Raw genomic sequence first — 11,354 nt, 5'->3', positions numbered from 1 at the left:
GCCATCTGGTCCTGGGCTTTTATTTGTTGGAAGATTTTTAATCACAGTTTCAATTTCAGTGCTTGTGATTGGTCTGTTCATATTTTCTATTTTTTCCTGATTCAGTCTTGGCAGGTTGTGCATTTCTAAGGATTTGTCCATTCCTTCCAGGTTGTCCATTTTATTGGCATAGAGTTGCTTGTAGTAATCTCTCATGATCTTTTGTATATCTGCAGTGTCAGTTGTTACTTCTCCTTTTTCATTTCTAATTCTATTGATTGGAGTCTTCTCCCTTTTCTTCTTGATGAGTCTGGCTAATGGTTTATCAATTTTGTTTATCTTCTCAAAGAACCAGCTTTTAGTTTTATTGATCTTTGCTATCGTTTCCTTCATTTCTTTTTGCATTTATTTCTGATCTGATCTTTATGATTTCCTTCCTTCTGCTAACTTTGGGATTTTTTTGTTCTTCTTTCTCTAATTGCTTTAGGTGCAAATTTAGGTTGTTTATTCGAGATGTTTCCTGTTTCTTAAGGTAGGATTGTATTGCTAAAAACTTCCCTCTTAGAACTGCTTTTGCTGCATTCCATAGGCTTTGGGTCGTCGTGTCTCCATTGTCATTTTTTTCTAGGTTTTTTTTTGATTTCCTCTTTGATTTCTTCAGTGTTCACTTCGTTATTAAGTAGTGTATTGTTTAGCCTCCATGCGTTTGTAGTTTTTACAGATCTTTTCCTGTAATTGATATCTAGTCTCACAGCATTGTGGTCAGAAAAGATATTCGATACAATTTCAATTTTCTTAAATTTACCATGGCTTGATTTGTGACCCAAGATATGATCTATCCTGGAGAATGTTCCATGAGCACTTGAGAAAAATGTGTATTCTGTTGTTTTGGGATGGAATGTCCTATAAATATCAATTAAGTCCATCTTGTTTAATGTATCATTTAAAGCTTGTGTTTCCTTATTTATTTTCATTTTGGATGATCTGTCCATTGGTGAAAGTGGGGTGTTAAAGTCCCCTACTATGAACATGTTACTGTCGATTTCCCCTTTTATGGCTGTTAGTATTTGCCTTATGTATTGAGGTGCTCCTATGTTGGGTGCATAAATATTTACAATTGTTATATCTTCTTCTTGGATTGATCCCTTGATCATTATGTAGTGTCCTTCTTTGTCTCTTCTAATAGTCTTTACTTTAAAGTCCATTTTGTCTGATATGAGAATTGCTACTCCAGCTTTCTTTTGGTTTCCGTTTGCATGGAATATCTTTCTCCATCCCCTCACTTTCAGTCTGTATGTGTCTCTAGGTCTGAAATGGGTCTCTTGTAGACAGCATATATATGGGTCTTGTCCTTATATCCATTCAGCCAGTCTCTGTCTTTTGATGGGAGCATTTAATCCATTTACATTTAAGGTAATTATCGATATGTATGTTCCTATTCCCATTTTCTTAATTATTTTGGGTTTGTTATTGTAGGTCTTTTCCTTCTCTTGTGTTTCTTGCCTAGAGAAGATCCTTTAGCATTTGTTGTAAAGTTGGTTTGGTGGTGCTGAACTCTCTCAGCTTTTGCTTGTCTGTAAAGGTTTTAATTTCTCCATCAAATCTGAATGAGATCCTTGCTGGGTAGAGTCATCTTGGTTGTAGGTTTTTCTCCTTCATCACTTTAAATATGTCCTGCCAGTCCCTTCTGGCTTGCAGAGTTTCTGCTGAAAGATCAGCTGTTAACCTTATGGGGATTCCCTTGTGTGTTATTTGTTGTTTTTCCCTTGCTGCTTTTAATATGTTTTCTTTGTATTTAATTTTTGACAGTTTGATTAATATGTGTCTTGGCATGTTTCTCCTTGGATTTATCCTGTATGGGACTCTCTGTGCTTCCTGGACTTAATTAACTATTTCCTTTCCCATATTAGGGAAGTTTTCAACTATAATCTCTTCAAATATTTTCTCAGTCCCTTTCTTTTTCTCTTCTTCTTCTGGAACCCCTATAATTCGAACGTTGGTCCATTTAATGTTGTCCCAGAGGTCTCTGAGACTGTCCTCAGTTCTTTTCATTCTTTTTTCTTTATTCTGCTCTGCATTAGTTATTTCCACTATTTTATCTTCCAGGTCACTTATATCCATTCTTCTGCCTCAGTTATTCTACTATTGATCCCATCTAGAGTATTTTTAAATTCACTTTTTGTGTTGTTCATCGTTGCTTGTTTCATCTTTAGTTCTTCTATGTCCTTGTTAAATGTTTCTTGCATTTTGTCTATTCTATTTCCAGGATTTTGGATCATCTTTACTATCATTATTCTGAATTCTTTTTCAGGTAGACTGCCTATTTCCTCTTCAGTTGTTAGGTCTGGTGGGTTTTTATCTTGCTCCTTCATCTGCTGTGTGTTTCTCTGTCTTCTCATTTTGCTTTTCTTACTGTGTTTGGGGTCTCCTTTTTGCAGGCTGCAGGTTCGTAGTTCCCGTTGTTTTTGGTGTCTGTCCCCAGTGGCTAAAGTTGGTTCAGTGTGTTGTGTAGGCTTCCTGGTGGAGGGGACTAGTGCCTGTGTTCTGGTGGATGTGGCTGGATCTTGTCTTTCTGGTGGGCAGGTCCACGTCAGGTGATGTGTTTTGGGGTGTCTGTGGACTTATTATGATTTTAGGCAGCCACTCTGCTAATGGGTGGGGTTGTGTTCCTGTCTTGCTAGTTGTTTGGCATGGGGTGTCCAGCACTGTAGCTTGCTGGTCGTTGAGTGAAGCTGGGTCTTGGTGTTGAGATGGAGATCTCTGGGAGATTTTCGCCGTTTGATATTACATGAAGCTGGGAGGTCTCTTGTGGACCAGTGTCCTGAAGTTGGCTCTCCCACCTCAGAGGCACAGCACTGACTCCTGGCTACAGCACCAAGAGGCTTTCATCCACACAGCTCAGAATAAAAGGGGGGAAAAGTAGAAAGAAAGAAAGAAAGAGGTTAAAAGAAAAGAAAATAAAGTAAGGTAAAACAAAATAAAGTTATTAAAATAAAAAAATATTAAGAAAAAAAAATTTTTTAAGTAAAAAAAAAAAAAAAATCGGACGGATAGAACCCTAGGACAGATGGTGAAAGCAAAGCTATACAGACAAAATCTCACACAGAAGCATACACATACACACTCACAAAAAGAGGAAAAGGGGAAAAAATAATAAATCTTGCTCCCAAAGTCCACCTCCATAATTTGGGATGATTCGTTGTCTATTCAGGTATTCCACAGATGCAGGGTACATTAAGTTGATTGTGGAGATTTAATCCGCTGCTCCTGAGGCTGCTGGGAGAGATCTCCCTTTCTCTTCTTTGTTCTCACAGCTCCCGGGGTTCAGCTTTGGATCTGGCCCCGCCTCTACGTGTAGGTCACTGGAGGGCGTCTGTTCTTCACTCAGACGGGACGGGGTTAAAGGAGCCACTGATTCGAGGGTTCTGGCTCACTCAGGCTTGGGGGAGGGAGGGGTACGGATGCGGGGTGGGCCTGCGGCGGCAGAGGCCAATATGACGTTGCACCAGCCTGAGGCACGCCGTGCGTTCTCCCGGGGAAGTTGTCCCTCGATCCTGGGACCCTGGCAGTGCCGGGCTGCACAGGCTCCCCGGAAGGGAGGTGTGGATAGTGACCTGTGCTCGCACACAGGCTTCTTGGTGGCGGCAGCAGCAGCCTTAGTGTCTCTGGGGTCCGCGCTTTTAGCCACGGCTCGCGCCTGGCTTTCGAGCTCCTTTAAGTGGCGCTCTGAATCCCCTCTCCTTGCGTACCAGGAAACAAAGAGGGAAGAAAAAGTCTCTTGCCTCTTCGGCAGCTCCAGACTTTTCCCCGGACTCCCTCCCGGCTAGCCGTGGCGCACTAGCACCCTGCAGGCAGTGTGCACGCTGCCAACCCCAGTCCTCTCCCTGGGATCCGACCGAAGCCCGCGCCTCAGCTCCCAGCCCTGCCCGCCCCAGCGGGTGAGCAGACAAGCCTCTTGGGCTGGTGAGTGCCAGTCGACACCGATCCTCTGTGCGGGAATCTCTCCGCTTTGCCCTCTGCACCCCTGTAGCTGCGCTCTCCTCCGCGGCTCCGAAGCTTCCACCCGCAGTCTCCGCCCACGAAGGGGTGTCTACTGTGAGGAAACCTTTCCTCCTTCACGGCTCCCTCCCACTGGTGCAGGTCCCATCCCTATTCTTTTGTCTCTGTTTATTCTTTTTTCTTTTGCCCTGCCCAGGTACGTGGGGAGTTTCTTGCCTTTTGGGAGGTCTGAGGTCTTCTGCCAGCGTTCAGTAGGTGTTCTGTAGGAGTTGTTCCACGTGTAGATGTATTTCTGGTGTACCTGTGGGGAGGAAGGTGATCGCCGCGTCTTACTCTTCCGCCATCTTCCCAATCGTCTCCTATCTCTTTAATGTCTTGTCAACACTTTTTCAGGATAATAGTTTTTAAAGACATAAAATAAAATACATATGATTTAAAGAAAATTATATTAAAATTCAGTAATCAAAATATTTTTTAAATATGACATAATAATATATGTGCTTCTTTAAATAGCAAAGTCTAGCAACAGGTCTAATAACTATCATAATTTTAAAACAGTAGTAAGTGTAAAAAATTTTTGAAATATCTGTAGCAACTGTAATGAAAAATCTGTGATTTCTCCAGGTGACAAAGTCATAGGGAGTGCTTACATCATTGCGGTTATTTGCCTACATTCCTAGTAGAAGGAAATGCTAAATTTAAGTTAGAGTTTCGTGAAGATAGGGATGTAATGTTTTTCTAGCCAAGCCCATGAAATCCTTGAATTTTATCCATAGATCAGGCGTCTATGGACTGAAAGCTAAAAATTCCTCAGAGACTCTACAATTTCTGAGCCCATGGAAACTTCCATTTGAGACTCTACTTTCCACCAGCAGGCAGGGAAGAGAGAGAAAGCACAAGACAGCCCTGGAAGTGACAGAAAATACAACAGCCCACATTCCATGAAGCAGAACTCCAGTTTATGGGAGATTCCAGCAGAACCCACCTAACTGCAAGGGAGGCTGGGAAATGCAGCCCAGCTGTGCGCCCAGGAAGGAAAAGAGACCCACGTGGTGAACCCTCAGCTGGTCTCCACCACAGCCTCTTCTCCAGAGCACTAAACAGAAGACCCTGGGAAGCTGTATTAGCTTGGGCTGCCATAATAAAACACCACAGACTGAGTGGCTTAAATGACAGAAATTTATTTTCTCACAGTTCTGGAGGCTGGAAGGCCCAGATCATGATGCTGCCTATTCAATTCCTGGTGAGAACCCACCTCCTAGCTTGTAGATGGCCACCTTCTCACTGTGTCCTCACATGGAGAAGACAGAGAGATTTCTGGTATCTCTTCTTATAAGGATGCTAATCCTATGGCTTCAGGGCCCCACTCTGGGGGGTTAATCCTTTAGGGATGAATTTTGGGAGAACACATTTGTGTCCGTAGCAGAAGCCATGCCAAGTTCTTCTTTAAAACTTAGAGCAAAGAGGATGTTTTGTTCAAAGTCTTCCTGGTAGCTTGATCTCAATATGGTAAACAGCTCCACATTTTTCCATTTTCATGTTTTATCCTGAAGCCACAGAGCGTAACATTAATTGACTTGTCTTATTAATTCAGTAAGCTGCTTCCAAGATGAAATGCTTAGCTATGCTTGCTTGTTTTGGGTCCTTTTTGGTTGTTGGGAGAAAGCTTCAGGGCTCAAACTGTTCTGCTGTTTTTCACAGTCACTGAAAATTTTTACACACTGGTGAAGATTTGCCACATTTGGAATTACTAAAAACTTCTAATTTCTCATTATATTATAGTTTAATTCACACTTTTTAGTATGATAAGAAAATATTGTGTAGTTCACATATTGTAGTAGGATATTTGCTCATAGATAGTTAATACCCTGTTTGAGTGTTTATCTTGGAGGGAATTCAATGCAGCAAATTTGACAGCTGCAATTAAAGCCAAAGGAAACTCTCATGCAACTGTGCTAACTCTAGCCTAAAACAGTGGAATGTGGACTTCACTCAAATACTTTTTTGAAAATGAAATTAGGAAATCAAGTGAGTAGAAAGTGAAAACTTTCTACAAATACAAGGGGAAAAATCTAGATATTTAATTATCAAATCATAACATTGTACACCTTAAACTTACACAGTATGTCAATTATATCTCAATAAATCGGTGGGAGAGGGGAGAATCTAGACATTTAAGGGACTAAATCTTTCAGGAATTAAAATAAATTGATAGTGACTTTTAAAGGACTTTCCAGGCTTATATTGTTGGATTTCTTTTTCCCAAAATCCTTTGGTACAGTACCAGAACAGTACAGATGGGTGCCTAATGTGTGTTTTTAATGAGATTTCTATTGATGATGATAAATATGCTACTTTGTGAAACCACATGAGATAGGTACTAAAGCATGGTAAAGGGATGTTTTAAACAATTTTTAGCGATTTAGACACTAATCTCAAGGACAATTTGAAATTTACATTATTATTATATAAACAGCATTTTAAGGCAAAAATAAAGACAGTCCCCTCTTTCCACAAGGACACAGATGTGCATGCATTTTGTTTTGCTTCTTTGCAAAGAAGCTGTTGAACAAAAGGTTTTTGCAAAAATCCAAGAAGGTTTATAATGCTTATTCTACACTATGTTTGATACATGGAGTCTGCAAAGCAGCTCATACCTAGACAAGTGGGTTTAATATGAATAGCTCTTCATGGCCCAATGCCCACTTAAGCTTGGGACAAAATGTGGAAGTAATCAAACATTATTTTAAGCTTTCCTCTGGTGTATTGTACCAAAACTTGATGCAAATCAAAGGTTAATGCAATGCATTAGGTAAAAGGGTTTTTATTGCATAGAATTGACTTCGTAACAGTATTTTTCCAGTATGTTTCCAGTATTAATATTAGGAAAACTGATAATGATGAAAAATACAAAGTTAGGAGTATGGGTTTGCAAATCTTATCTGATCTTTCTTGGGGCTTGCTCTGTTAGCCCTAGAATTTCAGAAACCACTTCCTTGCTTCCACACAAAGCATAGCAAAAGAACTGGAAACACATGAATCCCTGCATTCATTTACTCGTGTGAACATTTAGTTAGTCACTCATTCCAAATTCATTCACTTATTCAACAAATGTTTCTGGAACATGTACTATGCACCAGGCTTTTTCCCATTCACTTATTTTATCTCACTTTTTTGTTGCTGTTTTTTCTTTTTACCCATACGTTTCAGGAATACATTTCCTGAAAAAAAGTAATTCAAACAATAGAGAGCATATAAAGGAAAAAATCTAAAATCTCTCTTCACTCTTCCCAATGCCACGGCCTTCACCATAGCTAACCAAACCTAGATCAGGAATCAACAACCAATAAGCTCGGAGGATTTTATTTTTATGTATTTCATGAGCTAAGAATGTTTTTCATGTCTACATTTTGACAGAGTTGTTTGAAAACATAAATTTGAAAAAGAATAGATACATGTATATGTATAACTGAATCACTTTGCTGTACACCTGAAACTATCACATTGTTAATCAACTATACTACAAAGTAAAATTAAAAGTAAAAAAAAAAAAAAAAACATGACGAATACACAACAGAAACTGTTAGATGGCCTGCAAAGCTTAAAGTAGTTACAGTCTGGCTCTTTACAGAAAAAATGTTTGCCTACTGGCATAGACGTGCAGACCTTTCTCTAAGTGTGTATCTGTGTGTGCGTGTATAAAGACACAGATAGACACAGAAATCTAGAGTTTTGTTTTTCTGTTTATTTAGAAAAATGAGGTTGTACTTGTTCATTGCTCTGCAACTTGCTTTTTTTTTTTTACTCAGTTGTGTATCTTAAAAATTGTTCTATGTCAGTATATTTATCTCAACTTCTTTTTTAACTCCTAGTAGTATTTCATACATATTCTGTTCCCTGCATCTATAGAGCCGTTGCCCCCTCTTCAATTTGGAGCAACACCTCTTCTGAAGAGTCTCGCTCACACATCCTCAGTTTAGCTCTCAAGTGTGTGTCCCTGCCTCCTATTTTAAACATCCATCCATTTATTCATTCTACAAATATTTTTTGACACATATTGTGTATCAGGTACTCTTTTAGCCCCTGAGGATTCAATAGTGAATCCAAATATCCTGCTTCATAAAACTTACCTTCTAGCATGATAAACAGAACCAACTAGTGAACCTTCTAGCATAATAAACAGAACCAACTAGTGAAATATAATATGAAGCAAGGAAGGAAATGTCAAATGGTGGGGCTTGAAATTTAGATCAGGTGGTCATAGATGCCCTCCATGAGACAGTGACTCTTGAGGAAAGGCCCTGAGAATATCTGAAGGGAGTAGAATATTCTGGAAAAGAGGGAGCAGCAAGTGGAAAGGCCCTGAGGTGGGTGCACACTTGCTGAGTGTAAGGAAGATCAAAGGTAACAAGAAGAGCAACGTGGCAGAAGCAAAGTGAATGAGGAAAAGCGTAGTGGAGATGAGGTTAGGAGGTAACGAGTGCCTGCACTATGTGGGTTAACCTGTGGCTTACATGAGGACTTGGGTTTTTACTCTAAGTGAGAGGGGAGCTGTGGGAGGGTTTTGATCAGGCGAGTGACGTGGTCTGATTTTCTTTAAAGCAAAATCACTCTGGTTGCTTTGTTGAAAGTAGATTAAAGAGTCAGAAATATAAGGATAGAAGCAGTTGGACCAGTTAGGAGGCTGTGATCATAATCTAGGTGAGATATGATGGTGACCCAGAATAGGGGTGATCGAAAAGGGGGTGTGTTAAGGAGCAAATGTTTGTATTCCAGCTCACCCCCTATCCCTGAATTCATATGTTGAAATCTTAACCTCCAGTGGGATGGTATTTGGAGGTAGGGCCTTTGGGAGGTAAGTAAGGTTAGATTAGGGCATGAAGGTGGTGGCCTCATGATAGGATTATCATCCTTATAAAAAAGAGGAGGAGATATAACATCTCTCTCTCTCTGCTCACCAGTATGTGAGATACAATGAGAAGGCAGCCCTCTGAAAACCAAGAAGAGAGCCCTCACCAAGCACCAGATCTGTCAGCATCTTGATCTTGGACTGGCCAGCCTCCAGAGCTGTGAGAAATAAATGTTTATTGCTGAAGCCACCCAGTCTATGGTAATTTGCTACAGCAGCCTGAACTGATTAAGACAGGGTAGGAAGAAATGGAGGCTATAAAAAGCCAGAGGAGGAGAAAACCAGTTTTGAGACTCCAGCATACGGACCCATAGGTAACACTCTCATTCCAAAAATGATGAAAATATATTACGAGAAGAATCTTCAGATCTCAAAGGCCAAGGTCAACCTAGAAGATTAATCTTTAGGTCTAAGATCACATCTTATATAGGTAAATACCCCTAAGGTGAGGCTTTATTAGTTATTTTAAGATCAAGGCCATGTTCTCATGAACTGTCATCTTAGAAGTTTTCTTTTTTTAAGCCCTGTTGTGAAAATAGTGAAACGAAGAGGAGGAACTTTTTCCTTTGCAACTACTCCAAGAAAGAATCCAATAATATGTGTGCAATTCTCTTAACAGAAAAATAAAGAGTGAGAGTAGGCCAAAGAGCAAGGAGGTTCCCAGAGTGTAGGGCTTTTGGTAGCAGACACGAGTAGATGAGGGCAGAGCCTAAGGAAACAGCCAGCTGTGGTCATGAAGGCTCTTGGCCAAATCCCAAGCGTCGATTTTCAGCAGATTGGGACAGCTCTGGTGGTCACTCAGGAGTCTTCTCTTCTTGGGGGCTTGACTCTCTCAAGCTGTCAGTGGATGCCACATACCAGCATTCTTCTGTTTCTTCACCTGAAAGGATGTTACCTTTGTCTCCCTACAAACTCAGAAAGTTGAGGTGAGTTCTACTGAGCTGAATGGCTTGTCAGAAAAATAGTCTCAGGGGCAAGTTATAAGTCAAGAGTCTCAAGAACATTTCAGAGAATCTGAAATTCAGAAGGTTCTGTGCTTTTGGTTGGGCTTTATCTACCTTTAAACAATAATGATGCTTGGATATGGAAACTAGACTTAGTGTATGCTAACATACGTAAGATCGTTCTCCCCTAAGTGTGAGGCACAATGAGTTTAGAAGATATCCAGATAATTATTATTTCATTCCTGTTTCCAAGGAAAAGGAGAAGCCCAAGATGTATTTCAAACTTTGGGGAAAAAAAAACAGTAATAATTTTAAATATAGTAACACTCCTAATACCAGTATATTGATTGGATTCTTTTGGTTACAAATGGCAGAAAAAAACAACTCAAACTAACTCAAAAAGAGAGTATATTGGCTCATCTAGCTGTGAAGTCCAGGAGTGGACACAGACATAGAAGAAATTTACATGTTGGGTATAGCAGATTCTGGGGACTCAGATGATATTCTCTTGCCTTTCTTTCTCCGTCTCTAGTTCTACTTCCAATATGCGTTGGCCTCGTTTCTTTCTCCTGTCACATAATTTGATAAACTACAGCCAGCAGTCCTAGGTGTAGATTAGTGTTTTTTACGGTGTGTGATCCAAGCGTAAGAGGATGCATCTTCTCCAAAGTTCCAGCAAAGATATCCAAGGAGAACTGTGATTGGCCTATTTGAGTTGAATGTCCATCTCCACACCAATCACTATAAGCAGAGGGAGGGCTTATCTTGGCCAGAACTAGATTACATGGTCATTCTTGGGCTCAAAAAGCAGAGACAACCACACACAAAATCACATACAAAGTGGGAGGAATGGTCCCCCAAAGAAAATGGAATTGAGAAGATGAAAACATGCGTCCCCTGTAACCTTATTTCTTTTTTTATTGAAGTATAGTTGATTTACACTATTATATTAGTTTCAGGTGTACAGCATAGTGATTCAATATTCTTATAGATTATATTCCATTTAAAGTTATTAGAAAGGATGGCTGTATTTTACTATGCTATTCAATATATCTTTGTTGTTTATCTGTTTTATACAGTATTTATAGTAGTTTGTATCTCTTAATCTCATACCCCTATCTTGCTCCTCCCCCCTCCACTCTCCCCACTGGTGACAACTATTTTGTTTTCTATATTTGTGAATCTGTTTCTGTTTAGTTATATCCATTTGTTATTTTAAGATTCTACATATAAGTGATAACCTACAGTATTTGTCTTTCTTTGTCTGAATTATTTCACTAAGCATAATACCCTCTAGGTCCATCCACAGTGTACAAATGGCAAATTTTTCATTCTTTCTTATGGCTGAGTAATATTCTCGTGTGTGTGTGTGTGTGTGTGTGTGTGTGTGTGTGTGTGTGTGTGTGTGTATCCTCTTTATCCATTAATCAGTTGATAAACACTTGGGTTGCTTCCATATCTTGGCTATTGTAAATAATGCTGCTATGAACTTTGGGGTGCATGTATCTTTTTGAATTAGTGTT

Source organism: Leucopleurus acutus (genome assembly GCF_964270905.1).
Source record: "Leucopleurus acutus genome assembly, chromosome: 10".
NCBI lineage: Eukaryota > Metazoa > Chordata > Mammalia > Artiodactyla > Delphinidae > Leucopleurus > Leucopleurus acutus.
Note: the sequence above shows the minus strand (reverse complement) of the source record.